The sequence below is a fragment of the Monodon monoceros genome, unplaced genomic scaffold (genome assembly GCF_005190385.1).
Source record: "Monodon monoceros isolate NGI ecotype Baffin Bay Population unplaced genomic scaffold, NGI_Narwhal_1 Super_Scaffold_18, whole genome shotgun sequence".
In the NCBI taxonomy this organism is placed as follows: domain Eukaryota; kingdom Metazoa; phylum Chordata; class Mammalia; order Artiodactyla; family Monodontidae; genus Monodon; species Monodon monoceros.
Window position 1 is genome coordinate 143,887,881 of NW_021703774.1, and position 26,636 is coordinate 143,914,516.

The 26,636-nt window shown below is 37.1% G+C and overlaps 1 protein-coding gene and 1 pseudogene across 1 annotated transcript in view; one reads left to right on the forward strand and one right to left on the reverse strand.

Annotated features, from left to right (window-relative positions):
* ZSWIM5 (zinc finger SWIM-type containing 5) overlaps positions 1–26,636 on the forward strand; it is a 253,756-nt gene that overhangs the window by 7,600 nt on the left and 219,520 nt on the right. The gene's annotated exons all lie outside the window — the stretch shown is intronic.
* LOC114898864 overlaps positions 26,068–26,636 on the reverse strand; it is a 29,612-nt pseudogene continuing 29,043 nt past the window's right edge.

Sequence of the window (26,636 nt, forward strand, 5' to 3'; positions counted from 1 at the left end):
TTTCTAGGCTGAAGTATCCTACCACTCTGTCATGTCCTACTGATGGAAGGTGCCCCTAATCCCATCACTTTATCTTGCTTTTCCTGTGGTAATGCATGTAGTTTCTCAGTTCACTTTATGTGATTTGGTGTTGGGGAGTTTGGAGGCACTCAGACCCTGGCAATTTTATGTGCCCCTTTGGACCAGCCTTCAAGAAGAGAGGGGCAGGCAGGAAGGAGTGGGGATCCCAGGATTACTACAGGGGGAGGGCCTGCTAATTTAGCTCTGTGATAGCAACAGCTTCCTCTATTAGGGATAAAACATACACATGCACAAGAGCTGGGGTATAGACCATAGGTGGTGGAGAGAAAAATGATCCGTCCTTCTTGGGCCTGGAGGTCAGCAGCAACATCAGAGTGGTTGATTAGCTTTCCCTCTCTGCTTCCACTCTTCTTTCTCTCTCCTGCAATGATTGGTGATCACCCCATGGATAGAGATGCATTGTCAGAGATGAATAAGTCTGGGAACTGAGTTACAAAATAAATTAAGATCTGGGAGAGATACCAGCCTTCTTTCCAGCTGGAGAGGCCCCAACACTGAATGGTTCTGTAGGGAGTCTGATCATCAACTTGCAATACCTCACAGAGCCAGCCCATTTCCCATTCTGAGCTCCTACTGGAAACACTGCTTCTCCAAGCTGGGGGTTCTTGAGGAGAGAGGCAGAGGTGCCTGGAGCAGGTCTCTCCTGCCTGGACACCACTTGGGCTTTGGTATTGACAGAGTGGCTGACAGTTATCTTCCAGCCCAAACTGGCTGGGACAGGACAAGGGCTAGCCTTGATGGTGGCCAGTCTCACCTGCTCCCAGCCTGGGATACCCCTGCTCTGGACCTCTTATTTCTCTTTATTGGTTTATTTTTCAATGCATCTTTAATTTGTAAAGAAATAAAATAAAGATATAAAACAAAAAGAAATAGGTAACCCTGAAAGCATATGAACCATGTCTTAACCTTTTTCCAAACCCCAAGTTAATATGGTTCGGAATTGTGTTTGATATTAGAAATAGACTGCAGTCTATTCCAGATTACTTTTATGTGAATTTTCTACCTTGTGGTTTATTTATAGGGTTATTTCTTCCCTCATATAGGCAGCATGCTTCTTGGCCACTTTTAGCCTGTCATGGAGCGGGTATGCCAAGGAAATCACACTCATTTTAACATTAGCTTTAGCATTATATTATCATATGCTAAATTACTCTGATACTTTTCATAATCACATGTAGCCAACTGATTAATTTTTGGTTCTCAGTATTGAGAAAAATTGTCCTCCCTCTTAGAATGTATAATGTGTTATGCTGTAAATTGGTACTCAGTACATGCTTATTGAATGAATGAGTAAACTGTTGTATAATTTAAAAAATATTTATGTAGTATGGAAATCTCTCTTCCTTGATTTATATGTAACTGGAGCCTAGGAGATATACTGGCAAGATATATAAATAAAATAAAGATGTAATTTCTGCATGTTTTTGATTTTTAAAACATGTATAGATTAAAAAATACCATTGAAGGTTATTATTAACTAGTTCTTGATTCATTCACTGAACATTTAGCCACTTGTTTTGTGTAAAGCTCAGTAAATAATTGTTTACTTATTTTGAGTAGAAATCATTCCAAAATACTTTGTTTTTCCCTACGTTAGAATACAAACCCAAGTTGGGCACTAAAGCCTATGCTTCTAGAACTGCATTATATTGCCGTCTGTATGTAGGTGGGAAGTTGTAAACTGAGTGGGTACTTGACCCTAAGAAATTCTCTGAAACCTGCTTTTGAAAAGCTTTTTCGGTCATTTGCTTCTTTCTCATTATAATGGAGTGATGAATATGGTAAGCAAGGCAGTATAACATAGTTACCTTCTTTAAAAATACATTGTTGAATCAAAAGATGAAGTACCCTCTACCTAGTGGTTTTCTTACCTTAAGAACAGTTGTTTTTATACTTATTTAGTCCTTAGGGAAATGCAAATTAAAACCTAAGGAAGTACTATACACACACTAGAATGTGTAAAATAAAAGACTGATACTGCCAAGTACTGACAAGGATGTGGAGCAACTAGAACTCTCTTACATTGCTGGTGGGAATGCAAAATGATACAGCCACTGTGGAAAACAGTTTCTTTCTTTTTTAAAAAAAATTTATTTATTTTATTATTTGGCTGCATTGGGTCTTTGTTGCTGCACGCGGGCTTTTCTCTGGTTGCAGGAGCACCGGTTATAGGCGTGTGGGCTTCAGTAGTTGTGACTCACAGGCTCTAGGGTGCAGGCTCAGTAGTTGTGGCGCAAGGGCTTAGTTACTCTGTGGCATGTGGGATCTTCCCAGAGCAGGGATTGAACCCGTGTCCCTTGCATTGGTAGGCGGATTCTTAACCACTGCGCCACCAGGGAATTCCCGGAGAACAGTTTCTTATAAAATTAATCATACTCTTAATCACAAGATTCAGCAATCTATTACTAGGTATTTACTTTAAAGAAATGAAAACATATGTTCATATAAAGATTTGTACTTGAATATTCACAACAGCTTTATTCAGAATAGCCCTAAACAGGAAACAACCCATATGTCTATGAAATGGGTGAATAGATAAAGAAATTGTTGTATATGCATATAGTGGAATACTATTCAGCAATAAAAAAGAACAAACTGATGGCCTAAAACATGGATGATTCTTAAAAGCATTATGCTAAATAAAAGAAGCCAGACCAAAAAGAGAACATACAATACAATTCCATATACATGAAATTTTAGAAAGCCTTAAGCTATAGTGACAGAAAGTAAATCAGTGGGGCATGAGGAAACTTTTTTGGGTAATGGAAATGTTCTATGTTGTGATTATGGTAGTGGTTACATGGCTGTATTCATTTGTCAAAACTTAATTGTATACTTAAAATTGGTATATTTTATTGAATGTAAATTATGCCTCACAAATTGATTTTAAAGGAAAGAGTGGTGGGTTCCAATCTTGGCTTCACATTAAAATCACCTGGGGAGATTTTTAAAAAAATAGTGCCAAGGACTCACCCCGAATTAATTAAATAAGAATTTGTTGAGAATAAGGACTGAACTTCAGAATTTTTAAAAAGTTCCTTGGTTGTTTTATGTGCAGCCAAGGTTTGAAAACACTGTTCTAGAAAAATGATCACCTTTATTAGTGTTGTCAGTGTTTTTAAACTTATCATAGGCAGTCAAAACATTATGTAATATTTATTACACAAATGCTATGGACTACGTCAACCTTCTTTTCTACTTCAGTCTATTTTCTTTTATCTATCTTTAGGCTTATTAATAGATCTCAAGGAAAATTATTCTCTTACTACTTAAAATGTGTGTCTGTGTTTTGGAAAGGTCTTATGCAAAAGTGTATAAATTCTTACCATCAAAAGACACTTGTATAAATGTAATGCCAACATATAATTTTATTCATGTTTGTTCATTCCTCCATTCATTTATAAAACTTATATTTAACATTTTTAAATATTCTGTGCAAAATAGAATATAAATTCTGTATTTAAGGAGTATACAGTTTAGTATAGGATACATGTTAAAACAGCACTTAACACAGTGTTCTGTAATAATAGAGGTAGTTACTGTGGAGGCAAAGGGTAGAAAGTGATTAGAGAAATGAGGACAGCTGGATAAATTGCTCTATTTTAATATTTTAATTATAAGAAATTAAAAAATTATGTCTAATATTGCAATATTAGATTGAAAACACTATTTATTGCTTACAAGTTAGATTGACCCTTCATGAAATTCTTTCTATATTGGCATTTCTCTGCCCTATAATACTCTAGCCCATAGTTGATTCAAAGGGGTAACATTGGCAGGCAGGAAGATGACAAAAATACTGCAGATATTCTTTTTTTTCAGAATAAATTTTATAGAGTTCTGTCTTTAGAATAGCTTTGTTTTATCTTCATAGGATCCTTTTTTTCTTTTTTAAAAAAATTGTTGCTTTTTTAAGGTACAAATATGATAGAGCTAATCAGTAAAATAGATTTTGGTCCATCCATCCATTCATTATCTTGCATTCTGTAAGCAACAGGAGAATGTATTATGCCTTTGAAAGCCTTTGGAGATAATTACATTTTTTCCTATTCATTCATGGTTTTATTGAATGCAAGCCTGCCACGTTAATACATTCAGGAAGTCAGCCTGTTTTTATTTTGCTTAAATCTATCAACACCTGGTAAACGGACATGACTGTCGAGCATCACCAACATACATTGATGTTAGTGGTATAAAATCCTTCCCCATGTTATGGTTCTTGTGAAAAAATACTTTTGCTAATCTCTTCTCTCACTCAATATTATTATTTTTATTTTTAATTAAATATAGATGATTTAGAATTTTATATTGTTTCAGGTGTACAATACAGTGATTCAGTTTTTTATAGATTATACTCTCAATATTATTGTACTCTTTACTGTCATGTATATTTGCATTTATCTACTATATATTATATTATTACACATTATATATTATATAATATGACATATGATATATATGTGATTATATTATATATTATCACATATATGCAGGGACTATGCAGCAGGTAGCCTCAGAATTCTGGCTCCTCACTATATCTCAGTTTCCTCAACTATAAATGGACCAGAATGATGGTCCATTTGTTTTATACTCAAAAAGAATTGTTTTGAGTATAAATTAATTAACATGTTAAGTATTTAGAACAGGACCTAGCACTTATCAGGTATTACGTAAATATTCATTCACTATTATTCTTGTATCAAAATTGTTGAGAGTATTCCATACTTGTTACCTTTCCTTCTTTAACTTTCTTGCCACCTCTGAAGCCTTTTCAATCTGACTTTTGCTTTTGCTCACTATATTAAAATTGATCTCTTAAAGGTCACCAATGACCTCATGATTGCCAGACACGGTATCCTTTTTCCAGTCCTCATCCTTCATGACCTCTGTGTAGCATTTTCTGTAGTCTTCTGAACCTTCCTGTTGAAACGTTTCTTCCTAGATTTTTGTTTTACTTCACCATTCTGGTTTTCCTTCTACCTTCCTTCTTTATTCTCTTATCCCACAAAAGTAGGATTACCTTCTTGCCCCAAGTTTTCTAATTAAGCAATCTTATTTATTTCTACAGCTTCAATAACTATTTTAAGAACATAAGTTAGTATCATATAATGTAATGGTTTCAAATTTGTTTCAAGCAACTCTACTTATTTTCAGATGAAATCTTACATAATATTCCAGTTTTTGCAGCAGAAAAATTTGAGATGTTTGGGGAATTGGGATAGGGCCCAAAACTCAGGCAGCTTGGCCAGCTTCTTCCCTTTGATCCCTGAAGCACTTCCAAATAATCTTAATCTTGGGATTTGTAGTCCGGAGATCTGCCTGAGATTTCTCATCTGAACAAGTGTTAGGATTTTTGTGAGATTCTAAAGAAACTAATATACATGAAAGTACTTTATAAATGTTACTGTGCAAATACTATGACTGTTAAGTGTACATCATTTTTTCTCCCTCTTGAATTCAAGATCAGCATGTATAGTTGCCTGCTAGATATTTCTAAATGGATACCCTAATAGCCACTCAAAGTGAATATGTCTGATAAGGGATTAATGTTCAGAATATGTAAAGAACTCCTACAACTCAACAATAAAAAGCAAACAACCTGATTAAAAAATGGTCAAAGGACTTGAATAAACACTTCTACAAGGAAGATATGCAAATGGCCAATTAGCACGTGAAAAGATGCTCAACATCACTCACTAATTATTAGGAAAATGCAAAAAACCACAATGGGACATCATATCCATTAGGATGACTGTTATAAAGAAAAAAACCCCAGAAAATAACAAGTTTTGGTAAGGATATGGTGAAATTGGAACCCTTGTGCATCACTAATGGGAATATAAAATGGTGCAGCTTCTGTGGAAAATGTTATGGTAGTTCCTCAAAAAACTAAACATAAAATTACTGGATCCAGCAATTCCGCTTCTGGGTCTGTGGCCAAAAGAATTGAAAGCAGGAACTCGAACAGATATTTGTACACCCACATTATAGCAGTAGTAGTCACAATTGCCAAAAGGTGCAAGCAACCCAAGTGTCCAACGACAGATGAATGGATAGACAAAATTTAGTATATACATACAATTTACTATTATTCAGCCTTAAAAAGGAAGGAAATTCTGACACTTGGTACAACATGGATGAACCTTGAGGACATTATGCTAAGTGAAGTAAGCCAGACACAAAAGGTCAAAAATTATATGATTCCACTTATATGAGCTACCTAAAATAGGCAAATTCATAAGAGACAGAAAGTAAAATAGAGGTTACCAGAGGCTGGGGGGAGAGGGGAATGGAAAGTTATTATTTAAGGGGTACACAGAGTTTTATTATGGGATAATGAAAAAGTTCTAGGGACTTCCCTGGTGGTGCAGTGGTTAAGAATCCGCCTGCCAATGCAGGGGACACAAGTTTGATTCCTGGTCCGGGAAGATCCCACATGCTGCGGAGCAGCTAAGCCCATGTGCCAAAACTACTGAGCCTGCGTTTTAGAGCCCGCGAGCCACAACTACTGAGCCTGCGTGCCACAACTACTGAAGCCCGCGCACCTAGAGCCTGTGCTTCACAACAAGAGAAGACACCGCAATGAGAAGTCCGCACACTGCAATGAAGAGTAGCCCCTGCTCGCCGCAACTAGAGAAAGCCTGTGTGCAGCAGCGAAGACCCAGTGCAGCCAAAAATAAATTAAATAAAATAAATAAATTTATTAAAAAAAAGAAAAAGTTCTAGAGATGGATAATGGTGATGGTTGCACAGCAGTGTGAATGTACTTAATGCCACTGAACTGTACGCTTAAAATGGGTAAAGAGTACATCTTGTTTATATTTTACCACAAGAAAAAATGTTTTAAAAAAGGCTACATGTCATATGATTCAGTTTATATGAAATGTCCAGAATAGGCAAATCCTAAAGACAGAAAGTAGATTCGTGGTTTTCAGGACCTGGCGGTAGGGAAAGTAATTGCTAATGGGTATGGGGTTTCCTTTTTGGGTGATGAAATGTTCTAATATTAGATAACGGTGATGATTGCACAAATCTGTGAATATACTAAATACCACTGAATTGTACACTTTAAAAGAGTGAGTTTTGTGATATATGAATTACATCACAATAAAGCTGTTATTAAAAAAGCAAATATTCCAAATAGGAAAAAAAAAACTTCAAAGACATTCTTTTTCTTAGGAAATGAGGTCTAAATTCCTAAGCCTTATTATTAGAGACTGGGGTTCAAATTTCAGTTCTGCTACTTTCTAGCTGTGTAACCTTGGATGACAAGTTACTTAACCCTTCTGTGCCTCAGTTTCTTTATCTCTAAAATGGAGACACCATCTCAGAATGTTTATATCATAGTTAAATGAGATAATGTATTCAAAGTCAACTTGGAATTTCTTACACATTGTAGCGTAGTACTATGAATATTAATTCTCTTTGTTTTAACCTTCCCTGCCTCTTAATAGTCTATACATCTGTTCTTAAAAGTGCCTTTTCCTTATCTACTTAGTTGAAATTAAACCTTCCATTTTAGTCCTATGCATTATTCAGCAATTGTTTATTAAGTACATATTATGTGTTAGGCTCTTGTCTAGACGCTTGGAGATATGGCAGTGAATAAAAGAGAGTTCCCGCTTTCATGGAGCGTACATTTTAGTTAGGGGACAGACAGCACTTTCTACTTTCAGCTTGTGTTATAATTATTTATTATTAGGTATGATTTTCTCTTCCAGTCTGTAAGCACTTCTAGGGCAAGGACTGTATCCTACAATATATTCAGCATCCAGTACAATACCTAGTAGAATTCATAATGGACTTTTAAGAGGTCTTTGTGGAAATGAATTGAAACCATTATCTTTTTAATTTCTATGATTTTCATAATAGTGATTCCCAACACTGCTGCTTTATATTTTACTCACGTCACTTGAGGAACTTTGGTAAAATACATTCTGGGGCTCCACCCTTGTAAATTCTAGTTGACTAAAATTGGAATGGAGCTCAGGAATCTGTTTCTTTGACTCTCCAGGTTTAAATGTTTGGGATCCAGTATTCCATAGTACTTAGCACAGTGATTTACATGGAATATGCTTAGTAGATGTTGATTGAATTGCTCTATTGATTGATTTATACACTAGTTTTTTCCAAACCAGATTTGGAACTTGTGGGTCAAATTGAAAAAAATGGATAGAGTGGTTATAGGAAAGCATTATATGAAAAAGTCATTAATCTTAGCAGCACTGCATTTGCTATTAGGAAAACCACTAATATCTATCCATTGTTCTTTTTATTTATTTATTTGAGTAATTTTTAAAAATAAATTTATTTTATTAATTTAATTTTGGCTGTGTTGGGTCTTCGTTGCTGTGCATGGGCTTTCTCTAGTTGCGGCGAGCAGGGGCTGCTCTTTGTTGCGGTGCGCGGGCTTCTCATTGCGGTGGCTTCTCTTGTTGCAGAGCATGGGCCCAAGGAGTGTGGGCTTCAGTAGTTGTGGTGCACGGGCTCAGTAGTTGTGGCACACGGGCTTAGTTGCTCTGTGGCATGTGAGATCTTCCCGGACCAGGGCTTGAACCTGTGTTCCCTGCATTAGTAGCAGATTCTTAACCACTGCACCACCAGGGAAGTCCCTATCCTTTGTTCTTTTTATTTCTTTATTATTTTATTTTATTTTTTATTTATTTAAAACATTTTTTTTACATCTTTATTGGAGTATAATTGCTTTACAATGGTGTGTTAGTTTCTGCTTTATAACAAAGTGAATCAGTTATACATATACATATATTCCCATATCTCTTACCTCTTGCGTCTCCCTCCCTCCCACCCTCCCTATCCCACCCCTCTAGGTGGTCACAAAGCACCGAGCTAATCTCCCTGTGCTATGCGGCTGCTTCCCACTAGCTATCTATTTTACGTTTGGTAGTGTATATATGTACATGCCACTCACTCACTTTGTCCCAGCTTACCCTTCCCCCTCCACATATCCTCAAGTCCGTTCTATAGTAGGTCTGTGTCTTTATTCCTGTCTTACCCCTAGGTTCTTCATGACAATTTTTTTTTCTTATATTCCATATATATGTGTTAGCATACAGTATTTTTCTTTCTCTTTCTGACTTACTTCACTCTGTATGACAGCCTCTAGATCCATCCACCTCGCTACAAATAACTCAATTTCATTTCTTTTTATGGCTGAGTATTATTCCATTGTATGTATGTGTCACATCTTCTTTATCCATTCATCCGATGATGGACACTTAGGTTGTTTCCATCTATCTCCTGGCTATAGTAAATAGAGCTGCAATGAACATTTTGGTACATGACTCTTTTTGAATTATGGTTTTCTCAGGGTATATGCCCAGTAGTGGGATTGCTGGGTCATATGGTAGTTCTATTTTTAGTTTTTTAAGGAACCTCCATACTGTTCTCCATAGTGGCTGTACCAATTCACATTCCCACCAGCAGTGCAAGAGTGTTCCCTTTTCTCCACACGCTCTCCAGCGTTTATTGTTTCTAGATTTTTTGATGATGGCCATTCTGGCCGGTGTGAGATGATACCTCATTGTAGTTTTGATTTGCATTTCTCTAATGATTAATGATGTTGAGCATTCTTTCATGTGTTTGTTGGCAATCTGTATATCTTCTTTGGAGAAATGTCTATTTATATCTTCTGCCCATTTTTTTTTTTTTAAACATCTTTATTGGGGTATAATTGCTTTACAATGGTGTGTTAGTTTCTGCTTTATAACAAAGTGAATCAGTTATACATGTACATATGTTCCCATATGTCTTCCCTCTTGCGTCTCCCTCCCTCCCACTCTCCCTATCCCACCCCTCCAGGCTGTCACAAAGCACCGAGCTAATATCCCTGTGCCTTGCGGCTGCTTCCCCCTAGCTATCTACCTTACTACGTTTGTTAGTGTGTATATGTCCATGACTCTCTCTCGCCCTGTCAAAGCTCACCCTTCCCCCTCCCCATATCCTCAAGTCCGTTCTCCAGTAGGTCTGCGTCTTTATTCCTGTCTTACCCCTAGGTTCTTCATGACATTTTTTTTTTTCCCCTTACATTCCATATATATGTGTTAGCATACGGTATTTGTCTTTTTCTTTCTGACTTACTTCACTCTGTATGACAGACTCTAGGTCTATCCATCTCATTACAAATAGCTCAATTTCATTTCTTTTTAAGGCTGAGTAATATTCCATTGTATATATGTGCCACATCTTCTTTATCCATTCATCCGATGATGGGCGCTTAGGTTGTTTCCATCTCTGGGCTATTGTAAATAGAGCTGCAATGAACATTTTGGTACATGACTCTTTTTGAATTTTGGTTTTCTCAGGGTATATGCCCAGTAGTGGGATTGCTGGGTCATATGGTAATTCTATTTGTAGTTTTTTAAGGAACCTCCATACTGTTCTCCATAGTGGCTGAACCAATTCACATTCCCACCAGCAGTGCAAGAGTGTTCCCTTTTCTCTGCACCCTCTCCAGCATTTCTTGTTTGTAGATTTTTTGATGATGGCCATTCTGACTGGTGTGAGATGATATCTCATTGTAGTTTTGATTTGCATTTCTCTAATGATTAATGATGTTGAGCATTCTTTCATGTGTTTGTTGGCATTCTGTATATCTTCTTTGGAGAAATGTCTGTTTAGGTCTTCTGCCCATTTTTGGATTGGGTTGTTTGTTTTTTTGTTATTGAGCTGCATGAGCTGCTTGTAAATTTTGGAAATTAATCCTTTGTCATTTGCTTCATTTGCAAATATTTTCTCCCATTCTGAGGGTTGTCTTTTGGTCTTGATTATGGTTTCCTTTGCTGTGCAAAAGCTTTGAAGTTTCATTAGGTCCCATTTGTTTATTTTTGTTTTTATTTCCATTTCTCTAGGAAGTGGGTCAAAAAGGATCTTGCTGTGATTTATGTCATAGAGTGTTCTGCCTATGTTTTCCTCTAAGAGTTTGATAGTTTCTGGCCTTATATTTAGGTCTTTAATCCATTTTGAGCTTATTTTTGTTTATGGTGTTAGGGAGTGTTCTAATCTCATACTTTTACATGGACCTGTCCAGTTTTCCCAGCACCACTTATTGAAGAGGCTGTCCTTTCTCCACTGTACATTCCTGCCTCCTTTATCAAAGATAAGGTGACCATATGTGCGTGGGTTTATCTCTGGGCTTTCTATCCTGTTCCATTGATCTATCTTTCTGTTTTTGTGCCAGAACCATACTGTCTTGATTACTGTAGCTTTGTAGTATAGTGTGAAGTCAGGGAGCCTGATTCCTCCAGCTCCATTTTTCTTTCTCAAGAATGCTTTGGCTATTCGGGGTCTTTTGTGTTTCCATACAAATCGTGAAATTTTTTGTTCTAGTTGTGTGAAAAATGCCAGTGGTAGTTTGATAGGGATTGCATGGAATCTGTAGATTGCTTTGGGTAGTAGAGTCATTTTCACGATGTTGATTCTTCCAATCCAAGAACATGGTATATCTCTCCATCTATTTGTATCATCTTCAATTTCTTTCATCAGTGTATTATAATTTTTTGCATACAGGTCTTTTGTCTCCTTAGGTAGGTTTATTCCTAGATATTTTATTCTTTTTGTTGCAGTGGTAAATGGGAGTGTTTTCTTGATTTCACTTTCAGATTTTTCATCATTAGTGTATAGGAATGCCAGAGATTTCTGTGCATTAATTTTGTATCCTGCTACTTTACCAAATTCATTGATTAGCTCTAGTAGTTTTCTGGTAGCAGAAGATTTCTGGTAGCAGAAAGATTCTGGTAGAATCTTTAGGATTCTCTATGTATAGTATCATGTCGTCTGCAAACAGTGACAGCTTTACTTCTTCTTTTCTGATTTGGATTCCTTTTATTTCCTTTTCTTCTCTGATTGCTGTGGCTAAAACTTCCAAAACTCTGTTGAATAAGAGTGATGAGAGTGGGCAACCTTGTCTTGTTCCTGATCTTAGTGGATATGCTTTCAGTTTTTCCAAAAAAGGGGAAATCGACAGTAACACATTCATACGAGGGGACTTTATCACCCCACTTTCACCAATGGACTGATCATCCAAAATGAAAATGAATAAGGAGACACAAGCTTTAAATGATACATTAAACAAGATGGACTTAATTGATATTTATAGGATATTCCATCCTAAAACAACAGAATACACTTTTTTCTCAAGTGCTCATGGAACATTCTTCAGGATAGATCATATCTTGGGTCACAAATCAAGCCTTGTTAAATTTAAGAAAATTGAAATTGTATCAAGTATCTTTTCTGACCACAATGCTATGAGACTAGATATCAATTACAGGAAAAGATCTGTAAAAAATACAAACACATGGGCTTCCCTGGTGGCGCAGTGGTTGGGAGTCCGCCTGCCAATGCAGGGAATTCGAGTTCGTGCCCCGGTCTGGGAGGATCCCGTGTGCCGCGGAGCGGGTGGGCGCATGGGCCGTGGCCGCTGGGCCTGCGCGTCCGGAGCCTGTGCTCCGCAGCGGGAGAGGCTGTAGTGGTGAGAGGCCCGTGTCCCGAGGAAAAAAAAACAAAAAAAACACATGGAGGCTAAACAATACACTACTTAATAACGAAGTGATCACTGAAGAAATCAAAGAGGAAATAAAAAAATACCTATAAACAAATGACAATGGAGACACGACAACCCAAAATCTATGGGATGCAGCAAAAGCAGTTCTAAGAGGGAAGTTTATAGCAATACAATCCTACCTTAAGAAACAGGAAACATCTCAGATAAACAACCTAACCTTGCACCTAAAGCAATTAGAGAAAGAAGAACAAAAAACCCCCAAAGTTAACAGAAGGAAAGAAATCATAAAGATCAGATCAGAAATAAATGAAAAAGGAATGAAGGAAACGATAGCAAAGATTAATAAAACTAAAAGCTGGTTCTTTGAGAAGATAAACAAAATTGATATACCATTAGCCAGACTCATCAAGAAAAAAAGGGAGAAGACTCAAATCAATAGAATAAGAAATGAAAAAGGAGAAGTAACAAATGACTGCAGAAATACAAAAAATCATGAGAGATTACTACAAGCAACTCTATGCCAATAAAATGGACAACCTGGAAGAAATGGACAAATTCTTAGAAATGCACAACCTGCCAAGACTGAATCAGGAAGAAATAGAAAATATGAACAGACCAATCACAAGCACTGAAATTGAAACTGTGATTAAAAATCTTCCAACAAACAAAAGCCCAGGACCAGATGGCTTCACAGGCAAATTCTATCAAACATTTAGAGAAGAGCGAACACCTATCCTTCTCAAACTCTTCCAAAATATAGCAGAGGGAGGAACACTCCCAAACTCATTCTATGAGGCCACCATCACCCTGATACCAAAACCAGACAAGGATGTCGCAAAGAAAGAAAACTACAGGCCAATATCACTGATGAACATCGATGCAAAAATCCTCAACAATATACTAGCAAATAGAATCCAACAGCACATTAAAAGGATCATACACCATGATCAAGTGGGGTTTATTCCAGGAATGCAAGGATTCTTCAATATACGCAAATCAATCAATGTGATACACCGTATTAACAAATTGAAGGAGAAAAACCATATGATCATCTCAATAGATGCAGAGAAAGCTTTCGACAAAATTCAGCACCCATTTATGATAAAAACCCTCCAGAAAGTAGTCATAGATGGAACTTTCCTCAACATAATGAAGGCCGTATATGACAAACCCACAGCCAACATCGTCCTTTCTGCTTTTTAAATGCTATTTCTTAACATAGTGTGTCCAAAATGGTTCTCCACATTTTAATAGGTAGTACGTTTTTGAAAAAGCACTGGAAAAGTCTGAAAGGATTTACATCAAACTTATAAATAATCTCTGTGAAGAGAAAGGGGAATAGGGATGACCAAGCGGAAATGTAATCTGTATTGTTTTAATTATTTTATAGTGAGAACCTATTTACATATTCCTTATATAATAATGTAATTAAAATAAGTTAAAGACAATATGATTTATTCAGCTGCATTTTGGTCAGCATCTTTGTCTTTTAAGTTAACATGTGTTGGACAGATGTCATTTTACCTTTATAAACGTGATTTATTTTAGGGGTTCTTAACCTGGCGCCTGTAAATGGCTTTCAGGGATCCAGGAACTCCTGAAATTATTTTCAGATTTTACAAATGCATATGGACATTTTGCAGAGAAGACAGTATATAACTTTCATTTGATACTCAAAGGGATCCGTAACTCAAATAAGTTCAGGAACCACTAATTTATGCAGAAGAATCTGCCTTATTTGATAAAAATCCTGCAGTAAGTTCCTCTATTGCCTTTGAGCCTTGATATGTATAATATGGGTGGATGTGATTCATTAACCATTTTTATTCTACCCATTTCAGGTTATGAATAGGATAGTTACTTTATTTTCTTATAGGTTAACACAGATCTACTATTTGCTATTTCTACTGAATATTTCCATTTTGTCATCTTTTATATATTCTGTTTTGCTACTTATCTAAATGCTGCTAAGTTCCTTTTTTTTTGTTTTAACAGAATGATGGCTTGACATTATTGTGCCATAGACAGCTAAGTTTTAATGATTTGCACTAGCTGAAATAATATCCTGTGAGGTTACTGAATAGAGTAGATCATAGCTACCTCTTTATCGAATTTTCCTATGGAATCAGATTTTTTAGGTTATGTTTCCTGGGAAATAGACTCTGAGATGGAGATTTGCCTGCAGAAGGTTTATTGAGGAACAATACTTGTAATGGAGCGAGGGAAGCAAGATTAGGAGGGCAGAGAGATTGAACCGATGCAGTTGCAACAGAGACTTTAGTCAGTCCTTTTGGGAACTCTGGAGCTTGGATGACACTTCAGAGCTGTCTGGAGTTAGATGTGGGCTGACCTGACGTCGTAACCTTGGGTGGCGTAGTTTCTTTCTGTGGAAGAGATGGAACTACACAGTTCTCCTTCCCAGTAGCAGAAGGTGCTTTAAGCAGATGGCTTTCAACTGTCAGCTGGTTCAGGGTCTGCCTCAGCTACAGAGAGCTGCTTCACCTGAGGTCACAGTCTTCTAGGGGCAGCTTGCAAACGGCTGAGGAAGGTGCGGGTATAAAGGTCTAGCTATTTTTGACAGGCAGTTCTTGCTCCAGGGAACTGTACCTGGTTGTCAGGCCTGCATTACAGTTTGACTTCTTCCTCTTCTCGGTCCTGCTTCTGTTGCCTTTCCTTCACAGGTATTGATTTCTAATAAGCATCTTGCATCCCAAATTCCCTCTCAGTGTGTGCTTTCAGAGAACGCAACCCATGATACTTTGGTTGAGGGCAGTTTGTGGAGGAGGACTTGGCTGTGAGCTACTAGCAGCCAACTCTCCTGGCAGTTAGAGGAATGAATGCCTTGGTCTCAAAGGGAGTATCTGGTCACTGTATTCCTTGTGCCTCTTGGATTCATTTCATATAGTAATTTCACCCCATGTGGAAACAAATTCTCCAACATTCTGTTTGGTCTCTTATAAAATGTGGGGAATTTACAAGAGTGAGATTAGCAGATGAATTATAACCTCTTCCACTACAGCTAGTCTCCAGATAACAACTGATATTCACTGTCTCCCTCCACTAATTTCCAGTCTAGATTCTTGGCTAGCATCTCTTCCTGTCTAGGTGGCTTACCAGATGGGGTGACTGTCATGACTGAGGAGTCTGAGCCTAGTTACCATGCCCTTTTTAGGTCTTGGCCACTATACCTCTTCATTTACTGTCAACATTGGGCAAGGGGGAGCATCAAGAGATGCTCCAGTGATAACCTTGATGCTAAATGTCACGTACTTCCTGCTGTTACTTTTCTCTGTGTTGGTAAATCTGCTTAATTTCATAAACACCATATGTTGCTAACGTAGCACATTATATTTATGTGACATTAAAATCAGATCTATTATGTGGGTTTTAAAGATCAAATATAGCCTTGTTGAATCTGCTTTATTAATGTTTCTTTGATACATTATGGGAATGATTATTGCAGAAGTTTGTCACCTCTTGTGTTGTCCCTTGCAAATATTATTAATATATCATCAGGATAATTAGCAACAAAAGAAGTTACTTATCCAAAATCTTACGTTTTTACTTGTAGTATTTTAGTGTAGTTTTATTTAGAACTTTAGTTAGTAGTGAGTGGTTTTTTTAGCGCTTTCTCCCCATTACCTATTCACTTAGAGATTAGAACTGAAAAAATGAGAAGGAGTTGGATTTTAACTTACTGCAGTTATATAGCCATGTGATAATTATGTCATTTAGCAAACCATCAAGACAAGTTAGCATTGCTGGGAGGTTTTAGTAAGGAACCTTCCTTCTGCTCTGAAGCCAAGGCTGCTTGATGAGGCCTTGAAGGTGAGAGTGTTGGCAGTGTCCCTGAAGAGACTTAGTATTTTGGAACTGGGGGGCTCTCTTAGTAGACTTCCTTCCTTCCTTCCTTCCTTCCTTCCTTCCTTCCTTCCTTCCTTCCTTCCTTCCTCCCTCCCTCCCTCCCTCCCTCCCTCCCTCCCTCCCTCCCTTCCTTCCTTCCACTTTTGCTTAACACTTTTGGTAAGATATAATTCACATACCATACAACTCACCCATTTAAGGTGTATATTCACAGATATGGGTAGCCATCACCACAGTCAATTTTAGAACATTTTTATCATCTTAAAAGAAACCCTAGGGGACTTCCCTGATGGTCCAGTGGTAAAGAATCTGCCTTACAATGCAGGGGACGTGGGTTTGATCCCTGGTCAGGGAACTAAGATCCCACATGCTGTGGGGCAACTAAGCCTGCAAGCCACAACTGCTGAGGTTGTGCACCTCAACTAGAGAGCCTGCATGCTGCAAACTACAGAGCCCATGCTCTCTGGAACCCGTGTGCCGCAACTACAGAGCCCACGCACCCTGGAGCCTGCACGCCACAAGTAGAGAAGAAAACCTGTACGCCACAGCTAGAGAGAAGCCTGCGCACCACGACGAAGAGCCCTCACGCCGCAAGGAAAGATCCCATATGCCTCAACGAAGATCCCCCGTGCCGCAACTAGGACCCGACACAGCCAAAAATAAATAAAATAAATAAATAAATAATAAATCTTAAAAAATAAAAAAAGAAACTCTATACCCTTTAATAGCACTACCCAATCCTATCATCCCCTCTAACCCTAAGCAACCACTAATTTCTGTCTCTATGCCTATTCTGGACATTTCAAATAAATGGAATCATATAACATGTAATCTTTTGTGACTGGCTTCTTTCACTTAGCATAATTTTTCAAGGTTCATCTGTGTTGTTGCACACATCAGTACTCCATTCCTTGTTGTGGCTGAATACTACTCCATTGTATGTATATACTACATTTTGTTTATCCATTCCTTAGTTGTTGGACTTTTGTGTAGTTTCCCTTTTGGTTAAGAATAATGCTGCAATGAACATTCATGTACAAACTTCTGTGTGGACATATGTTTTCATTTCTTTTGGGAATAGAATTGCTGGGTCATATGATAACTCTATGTTTAACTTTTTGAGGAACTGCCAAACTATTTTCCAAAGTGGCTACACCATTTTATAATCCCCCCAGCAATGTATAAGGATTTTTAAATTTCTCTGCGTGCTTGCCAACAATTGTTATTATCTATCTTTTTTATTATTGGCATCCTAGTGGGAGTAAAGGAGTATTTCATTATGGTTGATTTTGATTTGCAATTCTCTGATGACTAATGCTATTGAGCATCTTTTCATGTGCTTATTGGTCATTTATATATCTTCTTTGGAGAAATGACTAGTCATATCCTTTGCCCATTTTTAAGTTGGGCTGTCTTTTTATTGCTGAGCTGTAAGTGTTCTTTATTTATTCTAGATAGTAGTCTCTTATCACGTTTATGATTTGCAAACATACTCTTACACTTTGTGGACTATCTTTTCACTTTATTGGTCATACCCTTTGAAGCACAAAAGTTTTTAGTTTTGATGAAGTACAGTTTATTTTTTTCTTTGTTGCTTGTTTTCTTGATAACATTTCTAAGGAAACATTGCCTAGCACAACAACATGAAGATTTACTCCTATGTTTTCTTCTATGAGTTTTATAGTTTTAGCTCTTCTACTTCTATGTTCCATTTTGAGTTGATTTTTGTATATGGTATCAGAAATGTCTTCAACTTCATTCTTTTGCATGTCACTATCCAGTTGTCCCAGCATAATTTGTTTAAATGACTATTCTTTCCCCAGTGAATGGTCTTGGCACTCTTGTTGCAAGTTAATTGAAAATTAATTAAATTTATTTCTGGACTCTCAGTTCTGTTCCATCGATCTATATGTGTGTCCTTATGTCAATATCACACTATTTTGATTTGTATTGCTCTGTAGTAAGTTTTGAAATCGGAATGTGTGAAATTGGAAAGTGTGAGTTTTGAACTTTGTTCTTTTATTTCTTTCTTTTCCCAGCTTTACTGAGATAATTGACATATAACATTATACAAGTTTAAGGTATATGATGTGATGATTTGATACATGTATTTATTGTGAAGTGTTTACCACAGTAAGGTTAGTTAACACATCCTTCACCTCACATAATTACCATTTTGTTGCTTTTATGGTGAGAACGTTAAAGCCCTTTCTCACAGCAACTTTCTTTCTTTTTTTTACATCTTTATTGGAGTATAATTGCTTTACAATGATATGTTAGTTTCTGCTTTATAACAAAGTGAATCAGCTATACATACACATATATCCCCATATCCCCTCCCTCTTGCGTTTCCCTCTCACCCTCCCTATCCCAGCACTCCAGGTGGTCACAAAGCACCGAGCTGATCTCCCTGTGCTATGTGGCTGCTTCCCACTAGCTATCTATTTTACATTTGGTAGTGTATATATGTCCATGCCACTCTCTCACTTCGTCCCAGCTTACCCTTCCCCCTCCCTGTGTCCTCAAGTCCATTCTCTACGTCTGTGTAGAGAATGTCCTGCCCCTAGGTTCCTCATGTCCTTTTTTTTTTTTTTTTTTAGATTCCATATATATGTGTTAGCGTATGGTATTTTTCTCTTTCTGACTTACTTCACTCTGTATGACAGACTCTAGGTCCATCCACCTCACTATAAATAACTCAGTTTTGTTTCTTTTTATGGCTGAGTAATATTCTATTGTACATATGTGCCACATCTTCTTTATCCATTCATCTGTTGATGGACAATTAGGTTGCTTCCATGTCCTGGCTGTTGTAAATGGAGCTGCAATGAACATTGTGGTACGTGCAACTTTCAAGTATATAGTACAGTATTGTTAACTATAGTCATCATGCTGCACATTAGATTCCTGGAACTTACTCACCTTATAACTGAAAGTTTGACTAACATATCCCCTTTTCCCCCACCACTCAGCCCTTGGCAACCACCATTCTATTCTCTGTTTCTATGAGTTTGATGTTTTTAGATTCCACATATAAATGAGATCATACAGTATTTGTCTTTTTCTGTCTGACTTATTTCACTTAGCATAATGCCCTCAAGGTCCATCCATGTTGTCACAAATGGCAGGATTTCCTTCTTTTTTATGACTGAATAATACACATACACAGACACACACACACACACACACCACATTTTCCTTATCTGTTCATCCCTTGATGGACACTTAGGTTGTTTCCATGTCTTGGCTGTTATAAATAATGCTACAGTAAACATGGGAGTGCTGATATCTCTTCGAGATAGTGATTTCACTCCTTTAAATATGTACCCAGAAGTGGGATTGCTGGATCATATGGTAGTTCAGATTTTAATTTTTTGAGGAACTTTCATATTGTTTTCCCATAGTGGCTATACCAGTTTACATTCCTGCCAACAGTGCACCATGGTTCCCTTTTCTCCACATCCTGGACAGCATTTGTTATCTCTTTTTTTGATAATAGCCATTCTAACAGGTAGGAGGTGATATCTCATTGTGGTTTTGATTTGCATTTCCCTGATGACATTGAACGCCTTTTCATGTACTTGTTGGCCATTTATATGTCTTCTTTAGAAAAATGTTTATTCGAGTCCTCCACCCATTTTTTAATCAGACTGTTTGTATTTTTGCTATTGAGTTGTATTAGTTCCTTAAACATTTTGGATATTAACCCCTTATCCAATATATGGTTTACAAATATTTTCTCCCATTCCATAGTTTTCCTTTTCATTTTGTTGATTATTTCTTTAGCTGTACAGAAGGTTTTTAGTTTGGTGTAGTCCCACTTGTTTATTTTTGCTTTTGTTGCTTGTGCTTTTGGTGTCATATCCAAAAAATCATTGCCAAGACTCAGGTCAAGGAGCCTTTCCCCTATATTTTCTTCTAGGAGTTTTACAGTTTTAGGTCTTAAGTTTAATTCTTTTTTTTTTTTAATTAAAAAAAATTTATTTATTTATTTATTTTTGGCTGCGATGGGTCTTCATTGCTGTGCATGGGCTTTCTCTAGTTGCGGCAAGCAGGGGCTACCCTATGTTGTGGTGCGCTGGCTTCTCATTGTAGTGGCTCCTTTTGTTGCAGAGCACGGGCTCTAGGCACGCAGGCTTCAGTAGTTGTGGCACGTGGGCTCAGTAGTTGTGGCTCCCAGGCTCTAGAGCACAGGCTCAGTAGTTGTGGCGCACAGGTTTAGTTGCTCTGCGGCATGTGGGATCTTCCTGGACCAGGGCTCGAACCCGTGTCCCCTGCATTGGCAGGCAGATTCTTAAGTTTAATTCTTTTTGAGTTAATTTTTGTGAGTGGTATAAGATAGGGGTTCAGTTTTTCTTTTGCATGTGGATATCCAGTTTTCCCAACACCATTTATTGAAGAAACTATCAGTAAATATAAACGATTTTTCCCATTGAGTTTTCTTGGCTCCCTTGTCAGAGATCAATATTAGTTGACCATATATGCATGGGTTTTTGATTTTCTGGGCTTTTGATTTCCATTGGTCTGTAGGTCTGTTTTTATGCCACTACCATATTGTTTTGATTACTATTGTTCTTCTTTTTCAAGATTGTTTTGGCTATTCTGGTTCCCTTGAGTTTCTGTACGAATTTTAGGATCAGCTTGTCAATTTTTGCAAAAAAGCCAGCTGCGATTTTGATAGGGATTGCATTGAATTTGTAGGTTAATTTGTACAAATCAGTATGGCCATTTGTATTAGTTTTCTATTGCTGCTGTAACAAGCACCATGAACTTGGTGGCTTAAAACAACACATATTTAATATCTTATAGTTCTGGTAGTCAGAAATCTGAAATGGGTCTTTCTGGGCAAAACTCAAGTTGTTGGCAGAGCTTTGTTCCATCTGGAGGTTCTAGGGGAAAATCTCTTTCCATGCCTTTTTCCAGCTTCTAGAAGCCACATCTACATTTTGTGTCTCATGGCTCCTTCCTCCATTTTCATAGCCTATCACTCCAACCTCTGCTTCCATTGTCACATTTTCTCTCTCTGACTTTAAGCCCCTTGCCTCCCTCTATTTTTAAAAATTAATTAATTTTTGGCTGCGTTGGGTCTTTGTTGCTTCATGTGGGCTTTGTCTAGTTGCGGTGAGCGGGGATACTCTTCATTGCAGTGTGCATGCTTCTCATTGTGGTGGCTTCTCTTGTTGCAGAGCACGGGCTCCAGGGCCTGCGGGCTTCAGTAGTTGCAGCCAGTGGGCTCAGTAGTTGTGGCTCATGGGCTCTAGGGCATGCGGGCTTCAGTAGTTATGGCACATGGGCTCAGTAGTTGCGGCTTACCGGCTCTAGAGAGCAGGCTCAGTAGTTGTGATGCATGGGCTTAGTTGCTCCCTGGCATGTGGGATCTTGCTGGACCAGGGCTCAAACCTGTGTCCCCTGCATTGACAGGCGGATTCTTAACCACTGCTCCACCAGGTCCCCTTGCCTCCCTCTTATAAAGGACCCTGTGATTACATTGGGCTCATTCATATAATCCAGGGAATCTCTATATCGCTAGAACCTTGATTTAATTACATCTGCAAAGTCTCTTTTGCCAAGTTCAGAGAATCAGGACGAGGACTTTCTTTTGGGGGGGGCATTATTTTGTCTATCATACCATTTTAACAATATCTTGGGGTATTTTCCTATTTATTACATCCTCTTTAATTTCTTTCAACAATATTTTGTAGTTTTCTAAGTATAAATTCTCTACTTGCTTGGTTGATACTCCTAAGTATTCATTTATATACTATCATAAATGGAATTGTTTTCTGAATTTCATTTCCAGACAGTTCATTTCTACTGTATTTAAATACAATTGATTTTCATATATTGATCTTGTACCTCTTTGTTGAACTCATTTATCAGTTCTGTCAATAGAGATAATTTTTCTTCTTCCTTTCCAATCTGGAACCTGTGGTCCTTATTTTTGCAAGTCACAAAACTCAGTGTTGTTTGTGCCATAGAATGTACTGGACTAAGGGAGATTTCCTGCTTTTCATTGAACTTGGAAAGGCTTTTTAATGTGCTATTAAATTATGTTATTAGAGAATGCAATCCTAGGGAAGCAAGAAAGTAAAGGGAGTGAGACAGGAAATGAGGGAGAAGTAATATAAAGGTGTGTATAGAGCCAGTTACCATTTGGTATCAAGTGGCAACTGATTGCTCAATCTCCCTGAATTGCCTTATAGAAAAGGGATGGAGAATATCCTCTGGCTCCCATTTTGCATTTAACAAGTTCATAACTGGGAAATATTTTGCTATTAAAGGTATATTTTGCATATTCTTCTCTAACTTTAACCATTATTGATTTTACAGTTTGGGTTGTAGGGATTGTAGGATTATAGGAATTTTGCTATTGCTGTTCTGCATAGCCTCCAAACTTAAATACCTTAAATTCCCTGGGTATGTGATGTGGTTTTTTTCAGTTACAAGATGAGAAAAAGGGATTGGCCATAGTTCATAGCCTTGTTATAATCTGTGACAACACTTAATGGCTGGAAGCATAAAATAAAGTAAGAACAAAGATTAAGTACATTTAAGAAAAATGTTTTTTTCTTTTTCGGTATCATATTCTTTTTTCTTTCCTATTATTTTTCTGTACTGTTTATTTTCTATTTTCAAGATAGGTTTTGGGAGCATAAGGAGTTGTAGTATAGCAAAATAGCTAATTGTAAGATATAATAAAATACTTGCTCTTCCTCTTTCCTCTTCTCTCTAGTCTCTGAACCTTTTCTCTCTTCTGCCTTACTTTCCTGAAAAATTCAGTCCAAACCTTCGTGAAGCAAGAGAGAAAAGGAAGTTAGACAGGGAAAGAGGGAACGAAGCAGCACCAAGTGGCAGCAGCCTAAAAGGGAGTGTTAGAGCCCAGCAACTTAGATGGCCCATAGATTATTTGGGAATCCAAAAATGTCAGACTCATAGAACCGGAGAGTAGAATGGTGGTTGCCAGGGGCTAGGGAGTGAGGGAGCAGGGAGATGTTGGTCAAGGGGTACAAACTTTCAGTTGTAAGATGAATAAGTTTTAAGGATCTAATATATAGCATAATGATTATAGTTAATAATACTGTATTGTATACTGGAATTTGCTAAGAGAGTAGATCTTACACACACAGACACAAATGGTACTATGTGAAGTGATGGATATGTTAATTAACTTGATTGTGGTAAGCATTTCACGATGTATATGTATATTAGATCATCACATTGTATAACTTAAAAAATCATGTTGTACAACCTAAATATATACAATTTTTATTTGTCAATCATACTTCAATGAAGTTGGAAAAAAAATTAGAAAATATTCCCCCTTCCAAAAAATTATTTGAATTGTACTTGCACCTATTTTGCAAGTTTGAGATTATTTCAAAATAAAAGGAATATATAACGATATTTAATCTCATATGAACTTTATTTAATAATGAGTGCTTCCATATTACCTATTTACTTTGAGCTGTTTAAGAGAATATTTTTTTGTTTCTTAGCTTAACATTAAAGTTAAAGTTATTTGGATAATTGAGTCATTTTTAATATTTTAGGTTTTTTTGAAGACCACAGAAAAAAGCAATTGCCTTTTTTTCTATGTTTGGGAAATAAATCTACCTGTAGAAAAATAGGAAAAAAGCAAAAACAAACAAACAGAACAGCAGAAGGTGACAGTAGGAAATGTACCAGAAAAAGAAAGAGATTATCACATTAAATGTAAATGAGGTAAATTTTTGAAATGAAAAAGTGTACTTTTCAGTTTCCTGGGCATTGGGGATGTTGAATTGTAGTTAGATGCATAAACCCTAAGGGGCTAATATGCATAAAAGTCATAGGCAAGGTATAGCTGCCTCCAAGAGCAAAGTATATAATGCTTGACCCTTAGTAACTTCTCAGTTCTTTCTCTCTCATTTGTCAAACTACAGGACAATTAAATATACCCTGATAATATAGGCAAATAGTAAACTGGGTAGAGGTGTTTGATATTTAAAATAATCCAAATATTACTAATATTACCAAGCCACCTGCCACTAAAAAAAAAAATAATTCTAACCGACAGTGGAACAAAGCTGTCCACATTTTCACACAATTCCACCCTTCAAAAATATAAAGAAAACTACATGGTTTTAGCTATTTAATATAAATAAGAAAAATCTTGTTTCCTTTGGCATCTTTAGAAAGTAACTAAACTACAACAAAAGGAGGTGATAGTATAAAGAAATTTATACTGAAGCAAGCATATAGGGGAAAAACCCAGCAACTTGTGTTTAGTATGCAATAAAATCAACTACAAGAGTTTATTATTCATTAGGAAAGCCTTACAAGTTTTTGGAAGAACCGCCACATCTTAACATTACAATATATTTAATAATGGTTCTTTTATTGCTTCTAAGATTATTGAGAAGTCAAATGAAGTTATGCTGAATTTATGGTTCAAAACTATTTTCCAAACACTTCACCATTATAATTTAGCATAAGTAATGCTTGAAGAAAGCAAGCCTTTTATAATATGACTTTCAATATACAGCCTTACTTTAATTCATTCTGATTCCATTACATTTTTGTTATTTTTCCATTGGCCCTGAATATTTAATAAGAACTGTGTTTCTATGTATAGAACAGCCTACACAAATCCATTTCACCCTTCATAAAATGGTCACATTAGTGTTTGAGCTTGCAAAACTAATAATTTTCAAACTTTTGAACTTAGAATGAAATGTTTAGAAAGTCTGACTATGTACAAGAGAAGGTAAAGTTTTCAATTCTCATATTATCAGAAACATCATAAAGAAAGCTTGATTTATAACACACTTCTATTCCTATGTGCATTTGAAGTATGTAGAGTAAAATACCAACACAGCTTTCATGTGTCAATAGGGGGAAATGCAAGCAAGAGTGACTTTTAAAGGATCCAGGGGGCTTCCCTGGTGGCGCAGTGGTTGTGGGTCTGCCTGCCGATGCAGGGGACACGGGTTCGTGCCCCGGTCCGGGAAGATCCCACATGCCGTGGAGCGGCTGGGCCTGTGAGCCATGGCTGCTGGGCCTGCGCGTCCGGAGCCTGTGCTCCGCAACGGGAGAGGCCACAACAGTGAGAGGCCCGCGTACCGCAAAAAAAAAAACAAACAAAAAAACCTGCAAACAGTTGTACCTAAGAAGTTAGGTACAAGCATGCAAGTAAATTCACAGCCACAGAGGATCCATGTTAAAAACAGTTAAGGTAGCTGTGATGCAACACCAATAATTTGAATGGCCCTGACACACTCAAAATATTATCTTATTCAACGAAATCCTGAAGCAAACTCTTGCTAGTCTTGGTACACTGCTAAACACTAAAGTAATATGTTCTTTCCATGGTTTTACCTTAGCTCAAAGAAGTTTTACACTATTAAATAAGAAAAAAAGTATTTCCCCTTTTTAAATTTACAGACGTTTAATTAGCTTTATTTACAGAGCAGGGATTTTTTTCAGTCTCCAGTGGTGCCTAGAAAACATCATTAGGCAAGAATGCCAGTTTAAAAGAAATCTACGCAGAATCCTAAAAATAACAGATGTTGATGCTCCTCAAGAAGGGGCAAGCTTGACTATATCAGCAGCTCTATGTCTCAGTTACTACTCAGAAGCAATTCTGTTGCACTCTCTACATCTCATGATTCTGAAGACAAGGCCACTATTACCGCATTCCTATCAAAGCCCATAGCACATAGGTTTTCTATTTTTTTGGTGTATTCTGGACTAGAAACTGGTGCTCCAGCATACACATGTGCCCAAAGTCGAGGTGTCTATTTGAACATTTCGGAATTTTGTTTGTACTGATTTGCTACTACTGCATCTTGTGGATCATCTGGTTCTGCAGCTGCCAGTAGTGCTTGCAATGACAATAATACCGTGCGGAGAGTCATTGCTGCTGCCCATTGATCTTTCAGGATATCCAAACAAATAGCCCCTGTGATGGAACCAATATTAGGATGCCATATTTTAGTGATAAACCGGATCTTAGGGGGATTAAATGGATATGTTTCAGGTATTTTAATCTCTAGTTGATATCTTCCTCCTTCATATGGTGTGTCTGGAGGTCCTGCTATTTCTCCTCTTAATTCTGTAAAATTCTCATCTACAAGATCTACTTTAATTTGATTTTTGCTCGTAAAGATCCTGATTTGATTAAAAGGAT